Raw genomic sequence first — 9,298 nt, forward strand, 5'->3', positions numbered from 1 at the left:
GGAGAGAGGGGAGGCGCGCCTGGGGTGGGCCTTAGGGCCCATCTGCCCTAGGGTTTGCCCTCTCCCCTCCTAGTTGCGCCTTGGGCAAGGGTGGGAGGCGCACCAGCCCACTCTGGGGCTGGTCCCTTTCCACTCTAGGCCCATGCAAGCCTCCGGGGCCGGTGGCCCCACTTGGTGGACCCCCGGGACCCTCCCGGTGGTCCCGGTACGTTACCGATAAAACCCGAAACTTTTCCGGTGACCAAAACAGGACTTCCCATATATAAATCTTTACCTCCGGACCATTCCGGAACTCCTCGTACGTCCGGGATCTCACCCGGGACTCCGAACAACATTCGGTAACCACATGCAAACTTCCTTTATAACCCTAGCGTCATCGAACCTTAAGTGTGTAGACCCTACGGGTTCGGGAGACATGTAGACATGACCGAGACGTTCTCCGGTCAATAACCAACAGCGGGATCTGGATACCCATGTTGGCTCCCACATGTTCCACGATGATCTCATCGGATGAACCACGATGTCAAGGACTCAATCGATCCCGTATACAATTCCCTTTGTCTAACGGTATTGTACTTGCCCGAGATTCGATCGTCGGTATACCGATACCTTGTTCAATCTCGTTACCGGCAAGTCTCTTTACTCGTTCCGTAACACATCATCCTGTGATCAACCCCTTGGTCACATTGTGCACATTATGATGATGTCCTACCGAGTGGGCCCAGAGATACCTCTCCGTTTACACGGAGTGACAAATCCCAGTCTCGATTCGTGCCAACCCAACAGACACTTTCGGAGATACCTGTAATGCACCTTTATAGCCACCCAGTTACGTTGTGACGTTTGGTACACCCAAAGCATTCCTATGGTATCCGGGAGTTGCACAATCTCATGGTCTAAGGAAAAGATACTTGACATTAGAAAAGCTTTAGCATACGAACTACACGATCTGTGCTAGGCTTAGGATTGGGTCTTGTCCATCACATCATTCTCCTAATGATGTGATCCCGTTATCAATGACATCCAATGTCCATGGTGAGGAAACCGTAACCATCTATTGATCAACGAGCTAGTCAACTAGAGGCTTACTAGGGACATGGTGTTGTCTATGTACCCACACATGTATCTGAGTTTCCTATCAATACAATTATAGCATGAATAAAAGACTATTATCATGAACAAAGAAATATAATAATAACACTTTTATTATTGCCTCTAGGGCATATTTCCAACAGTTGGCTCGTGCCACAGGGCATCCGGATGGAGGAGATGCCGGCTAAGAAGGCGAAGAAGAGACTGGCGGCTATTGTCGCTCCCGGCGAGAGCGACGAGGCGGCGATGGCTTGGTTTGCGCGAGAGCATCCGCAGTACGTCCCGGCCGAGCTGGAGCACTACTGAAAGCGCGACGTCGAGGCGAAAAAGAAGGGAGTGAAGAAGGAGGACAAGGCCGGCCCCTCGACTGTGATCCCTATCGAGTCGTTGGATGAGGACTGGGGTGGCACCAAGGAGGAGGACGAGAGGTGCGATGACCCGACCAAGGACGAGTTCTGGGAGTAGTTCCGCAGCTCCGACGACGAGTAGTTTCATCTAGTAGTTCAAATAAGTAGTAGTTGAATTTGTGTATGAAACTATGTTGAATTTCATGTTTGAACTATGTTGAGATGAAGTAGTAGTTGGCCGTTTTAATCTTCGTTTTGGACCATTTGTTGGAGTTGCTTTTTTTATATCTCCGTTTTGGACCATCTGTTGGAGTTGTAAAAAGCATTTTTTTAGTGCTCCAGATTTGCACCATTAACAATTTGGACCACCAAATTTAGACCATCTATTGGAGATGCTCTTAGCCAGAGATAAGAACCACCGGATCTCATCGCAACAACCGAACTTGTTATAGTCGCGTTTTATTCTATCTAGTTAAATGCCCGTGCGTTGCTAGGGGCAAAACAATGTAACTAATGGATAAAGTCAATGTAACATTTGGGAGTGGCAATTATGATATACCGCAAGGGTGGTCTATACCTCGATGACTTCCCATCACTAAACTTTCTCCGGGGAATAGGAAACTTGTCCAGGGAGTAGGGAGCCCATGCTGTGAAATGCAATTTGGCGTCGAACGTCCAACATTTTTTTAATGGCACATTCATACCCAAGCCTCTATTTCTCGGAGCTTTTTCGCTTCAAGATTCATCCACTTGGATGAAAAAGACTTTTGGGTAAATTCCTATGGGGCACGTGTATTATTTTGGTACCTGATTGTGTACAAATGAGTTGTGGATTCAAGTTTTCGTTTGAAATTTTTTGAACGTGCGTGCAGCTTGGTTTGGTTCGTTTAGTATTTTCTCTGGTGTCGTTCTTCGCATTTGTGATTGGTCGCTGTCTCTGGCCCTTGTTCGCTGTTGTGATAGGTCGCTGTCGGTCTCTGGTGCTGTTGGCAGAAGTCGCTTTCTTGTATTGGTTCCGGTCGCTGTCGTTGCCTGTGTGCCGCTGTTAGTTCGGTCGTTGTGTTCTTCTGATAGGTGCGTTGGTTCTGGTGTCTCGATTCTCTCCCATGCCCGGTCTTCTCTAGAAAGCACAACACCACCGCCCTATAAGCCTATATAAGAAGAGGCTCTCCTCCTTCCCAGCGGACAAGGTAGTGTACGCCGGCCACGGCAAGTATATACATACTTTGAGCGGCCCGGTGCCATGGCTCCACTAACCTCGAAGCTATGCTGGAGATCATGTTGCCATCGCCAGCCGGAGGACGCCTCCTGCGCCAGTACCGTCCTGAGAGTTGCCCCAGGCACCGCCGCCGGCGCCTCGCGGTCGCTGTCCATGAAGCATGAACCGCATGGTACGGTGCTCCTGCCCGCGCGTCAACTGGTCTTGCTCAGGCAGGACCACGAATACCACGACGCCGATGAGCACACGTACCGCGCGCTTGCCGGCGAAGATGATGTTGGGGAATCTCGCGAGCCGCCCGCCGGGGGAGGCCAGCTTACGGAAGTCCCTGAGCTTGGCGCGGATGGAGGCTTCCGCTAGCTTCTTGGTCTTCTTCTAACTTCTAAGGCGCGGGCACGGGCGGCCCTCCGTGAACGCCTGCACGGTGGTGCGGATGGGGCGGAGGCGGCTGTGGTTGAACGGCAACCCGCCGTAGCTGGAGTACTCGGACGAGCTGGACGTAGTGGCCTGCGGCCCGGATCCGTGGACGCCGGCGCACGCGTCCGGTAGCTCCTGGCGAGAGACGGCCTGTGGATGTAGTTGTACTGTAGTGCAGGGCCTCCTATTGCTGCGGTGGCGGCCCACAGCATGCCTAGGAGATGCTCCTCGCCAGCAGCCAGATCGCCGATGGAGCAGTGTCCTGATCTCTTCGGTGATTCCCCGAGGCGGTGGCGGCGACCACTACAGCGGATGGGAGACAGGGGCTTCGGGCTAGACAATGTATGTGTACATCGCCGATGCCAGTCTTCATGCGCTGTCGGGCCGGCAACTCTGTATTTGTGATCGGTGGTGCTCAGCGCGTGCGGGGGCGGACTGCTCCGGCCAGTCGGGACTGCTGTTTCACCGGCGCATGTCGCTGCACCTTGTGCCCTGCGTTACACCTTTGCAGTTGTCGCCAGCAGCATAGCTTCTTTCACTGCAGGTAGTTTCAGTTTCTGGTTTCCTCACAGTTTTGGCGAACGGAGAGGTCTGGCTGCTTGGCTTTGTTGATCACTTCTTCTTACGACAGATATTCAGCGTGCTAGCTTCAAAAAAAAAAAAAGATCTTCAGCGTGCTGATGCTAGATGAATTGTGGAAGTGTAGCGGTTATCTTCTAAGCTCTGTGTAATTTGTTGGTTTATCCATTTTTCTTTTTCCTGGTATATAATAATTTTTGATACCGAACTTCCATCTCTCAGGCTTGGGACTCATTTATATTCAATGTTGAATGTCCGTCGACTGTGATGATTTATGATTTTTACAGATGGTTCCATCTAGCTTTACATAGAGGTCTGAGGTACTGTCATAACCTTGTCGTACGTATTGTTATTTGCTTGCATGGTCAGTTGGGAGTACGGCGTTCTCTCCAGAAAATAATTTTACTCTTATCGTGCACAACCCCTTTTCAAACCTTTTCTCTCCAAATAGAAGCATAGTCGTCTATAAACTATAATTAAAAACATAAAGATTTTTTTAGGAAAAAATATCTTGAATAAAATATTTTCCCTTACAATATTTAAAATTCTCAAAAATGTTCACGCGTGGTTGTTTACACCATACATGCGATTGTTTGGTCCGGAATCAGTAGCCGCACGCAGCTTTTTTTTAGAGGGGGGCTATCATCGGGCTGATGTGGCTGTGTGCATGGGATTGGCAGGCGATGTGACTACGTGTGCATGGATTTTACATGAAATGGCCACCTGTTGCCTGCATGGTTGCTTGCTTGGACATCTTTCTCTTGATTCCTAATTCTTATTCCCCGTGTGTTTCGTGTAGGTGTACGATTAGGAGGTGTGATCGTCCAGGTTCTGTGAGAATGGTAATGGGGTATTCAGCTACCCATTGGCAACAACCTCACTTATGTACCTTGAGCACATCTTGCACAAGCTCAGCACAAACGCCATGACCTGCCTACGGTCTCCTTTCCACAAGTGCAATGTGTTAGCTTTTGTGCTACCAAAGAGACTACATGACTTCATGCAGCTCGAGTGTATTGCTGCTCATCATGCACAAGCTAAGCTACATATGTTATTGTTTCCTCGAGACCCTTTGTTGTTTCATGTAAATGAAACAACTCTTATCAATGTTTGTAAGTCAGATAATAAAGAACTTACAAAAAGTTTTAGTTGTTGTTTTGTAAAATAATAGCACTGTATACTGTTTACTGCATAGAGTGAGCTGTATATGGTTTCAATAAATAGTTTTCCTTAAAGATATGTCAATGTTAACCGTTCTGTGTGTATCCATGCATTTGCATGGCCATAATAAATTTAGTTATTTGTCATCTTTGGCCTTTTTATGTATTGTTCTGGATCTCTTTAATTAACAGCGGATGATTATTCATTAATCTACTGCTTAGACCGTAGTCGACATATACAGTCGTGATTAATCAACAAGCCTCATCTCTAGGCAAGAAGTTAATTTCTTTCAACTTAAACTGTATATAAATTATAAGTTTATAATTACGTTAGTCAATTGGAGAAGGCAAAACGGCAAGTTGTGTTGATTTAAATAAAAAATTTCTGAGGAAAACTTGTTTCATAAATCATTGATAAGTAATATTTATGCATTATATTTGGGGGATTCAATGTGTGAACAGTTAACCACTAAAAAAATCAATCAAAAGGATGCGAACAAACAAAGCTGTCTGTCAAATATTGGAAGAAGAGAGTAAAAATTCGATATTTTCATTGTAGGCACTTTTAATGAGTAGCATAAAAGATGGTCATGGCATTATCCGGTGATTATCTTTGGTTGGTATTCTTTGAGTATTTGGATGCAACTAAGAGTGTAACCTTTTGCAACAACTAAGCTTTCACATGTTTATGTAAATTTCAATTTCAGCGACATTTAGGGCATGCTTATTTTCATACAAAAACTAGCACATAGTTAGTTCATGATCATGGAGGAAATGTACAGTGGAAAAACCTCTACAAGAATGAATAGCAGAAATTTGTTGATGTGGGTAAAGCAAAATTTTCTTGTGCTATGATGATCTTATCGGCCTCCTCTCATATTCATGTGAAATATAACATGCATTTGGTCGACTAACCATCTCTCTCACCACAACCAGTTACTTCGGGATCCAGCACAAACACTCTCCCGGTACAAATGAAACATCCACTACTATATATTTCTTCTCAAAGACAGATATAAAGTATAAATAATTGTAACATGTTCGATCTATAGCATAGTGGTTCTTAGTATGAGAGTAGCAACATATACTTCCTACTCTGGAAAATACATCAATTTATGTAATGAATAAATCTATGTTGTCCAATTCGGTTCTGCGTTGCTTGCCAGATTATAACCCCCATGTTGCACACATACAACCTTCGTCTTAAATCCAAATTAGTAAATAAGAAAGTAACCCAGTTATTATCATCCAGCACATTTTCGTCATGATGCATCAATGGGGCGCGGCGTGCCGCCGCGCAGGCATGGCTAGTATTCTATCAAGGCCCAGTTAAATCACCTGCCAACAAATGGTAGCATGGCAACTGTGGCCCTCCCCTGCACCCTTTGCTGCTAGTAAATGGGCTACCTGATTGCACACCCTCAGGAAAATTCAACTCGGTACTGGACAAAGGACAAAAAGAGCATGTATTTGATCTCTGAAAAATAGCTGACCGAGGCTTCAACTGTCATAGGCATTGAATGACACAACCCTGATTAGGTTATTGCAATCAGTTGCAAGAATGATCCTTCCAACCCCCCTCAGCTCGGCCAAAAACAATGCCCTTTTCACCATGATTACTTCAGCACGCATAGCTTGACTTGCTTGGCTCAGATATCTAGCCGCGGCAAAGACTATGCCAACTTCATGATCACGAGCTGCTTCACAATTAATCGTCACGTAATCCTCTAGAGGGGCTAAGTGCTTAGGGCGGTAGTTTCCTTTGTATCAGTAGCATGCTGCCTCACAAGAAATTAAAAACCAGCCCTCATTTTTTGTCAGAACCACGTCTAACATTGAAATAAAACAAGCAGTACTGATGTAAAACAACACCAACAGTTAGCTCTTCACCGTGTCAGGCAATCCCATGAGCCCAAGAATAGTATATCAAATCTAGAAGAAATAAAAATCATTTCATAATTAAGTAAACAATTCGAATGAAAACAAGTAAATTTTACAATTGCAGATCCTCTCAAACTCCTCGCTTTTGTTCACAAAAGAAATTCAGAATATACAGCAACAATCCAAGAATTGGATCGTCCAACATCATTGGCTAAGTTGCCAGCTTGCTGCTGAGATATTGACTCTCAGAATGACAGAATAAGCAGCATAATCTTTCAACTAAAGAAGGCCAAAGCTGAAACCAATGTCTCTCTGAAAATCGACTTTTAGTTCTATGAAAAAACACAATAAAAAAGAAGAAATGATACAAATTATATTTAGGTTTACATGAACTGTAATATATTATTTGATTACATAAATCACAACTTATATTATCTGATTGTATTTGATCAATTATATAGGAGTCACCCTAGTATCCACTAATTTTGTTGTCTTTACTTCCAGTTTTAAAGATAAATATTATATGGGACAAAAAATAACCTATTTCTTCTCAGAATCTGTTAAATGCATCAGTTGTAAGTGTGAAAACCCCATATAATTAATGAGTAATAAAACACCTGCATTCCTGTGAATAAAACAAAATTAATTTACTACAGCCTATGGATTGGCCTACTGTATTTTACTGGACAATCACATATCCTATATTATTATTTTTGCGGGGAGTGTGTAAAACAATTAGCTGAACATGGATCACTGGTCTTAATTCAGTAGGGTGTGCCTGAGTTTCTTCTCACGTTCATATGCAGGATATAGGAGTACATGCTGCATTCTTGCTACATTTCACAAAACAGAAGCATGTGAAAGCTAGCTACAAACATACTCTTGTTAGGACTTATTTTTTAGATAATGGTGCAGAGCAGGCGTACCAGTAAAAAATGAACTCCTAATGCCTAGCAGAGCAGCGTAACAGCCACAAAGAAAATCCTTCTAATGCCTACGATCAAAATAAATCGAAGAATAAGAACATCGTTATCATGCCCAATTAATTTGCATCTTTGCAAATCATTTGCCTACTTTTTCCCAAGGAGATCCAGAATCCAGGGAATCAAGGAGCATATATGGGATGCAATACTTTCTCCTCAATGCCGAATGCCATCGACGTTGGCTAGAGGAGGAGAGGATGATGGCGCGCTGAAGAAGCCATTTTGAATGGCCCAACATCCTTCAACTGTGCACAACATGAAGAACCTCGCTGGAAAATCAATGAATAAGCTTATATTAGATCAAATCCATGCTTTTTGAAGTAAGGGTCCACATGATCAAGGGATAACCACATGTTTTGCTTTATATTGAGAATTTCTAGGTTATTAGTCCTAAGGAGACAACGATATAGGAATTAGGGTGATTGGCGTTGACACCCATAGATGGGTTATAGGTGGAGATGAATCTATGATACTTCTATTGCAATCAAATCCTGGGCCAAAATATTTATTTTCGAGTAACTTGGACTATGAGGAGGAAAAGCACAACCTTAGGCATCAGGCGTATCATTATACTCACAAATAAAATAACAAGCTAATTGGTAATGATAAAAATATTCAAATCTGTGGGAGAATCCAAATCAGGATTCAAATGTGCAGGAGAACATATATTGCATTATTGCCTGGCAATTTTCTGCCTTTTTCCTAGCCCCTATTCTCCTGCCTGGTCTATAGCCAATCTCTTCATGTCTCCTACAGTTTCGTCACAGAAAACTGCGATGTGAGACCACAGAAAGTGCTAATACTGTAATTTGATATATCAGGCTAAGTAGGTGCGAGGAACGACGGGTGTGAAGGACATCCTAGCGAACTATTTAATGGCTGGCGGCAGCGATAATGGCGAGCTGAACCTTAGCTTCGTGCAGACAGTGTGGAGGTCCTCGTGCAGACTGTTCAAATATATGAAGCGTTTATACAATAGAAGTTGCATGTGTTGAATTACTGGCGTCTTCTTATATTTTCCAAAATATTGTAATATAGAAAAAAAGTACTTGCCTAGTCATACACGATTGAGAAGAACGGACGAATACAGAAAAAATAATCATGGGTGTTGTATGCCCCCATACCTTACATGGTTGATGATGTGGCTGTCGAGTGGTGCTAGAAGTTCTCCCACTCTCTCTAGTAGGTATTTGCCACCTTGCTCATCGTTGCGGAAGTCAATGGCAGCGTCTCGCCAAGTATGTGGTTCAACTGTGTCAATTTACAACATCTCTGGATTGATTAAATCTCTGCTGAAGAACATCAAGTGGCATGACACAATTATGGTCATCTTCATAGAAAATATACGCAAGCGCCAATGCAAATTGTACATACCTTTAATTCACCACAGCCTTGCTTGCAATGTCGGGGATTTTCAAGTTCTTTGGGGGTCTCACATGGGCTCATGGTCTCAACATGCTCGCCAACGGTTTGTTGATGTAGACTATAAAGCAGTGTGCGTGCTCTGATGCTATCTCGGTGTTCTTCTCAATGCAAATCACACATTTCAAGTGATATATTTCCATGTACGTGTGTGTAATTAATCAACCTAACAATTATATCTTGTTGTAGCCTTGCAAG

This window comes from Triticum dicoccoides, chromosome 2A (assembly GCF_002162155.2).
Source record: "Triticum dicoccoides isolate Atlit2015 ecotype Zavitan chromosome 2A, WEW_v2.0, whole genome shotgun sequence".
Lineage (NCBI taxonomy): Eukaryota > Viridiplantae > Streptophyta > Magnoliopsida > Poales > Poaceae > Triticum > Triticum dicoccoides.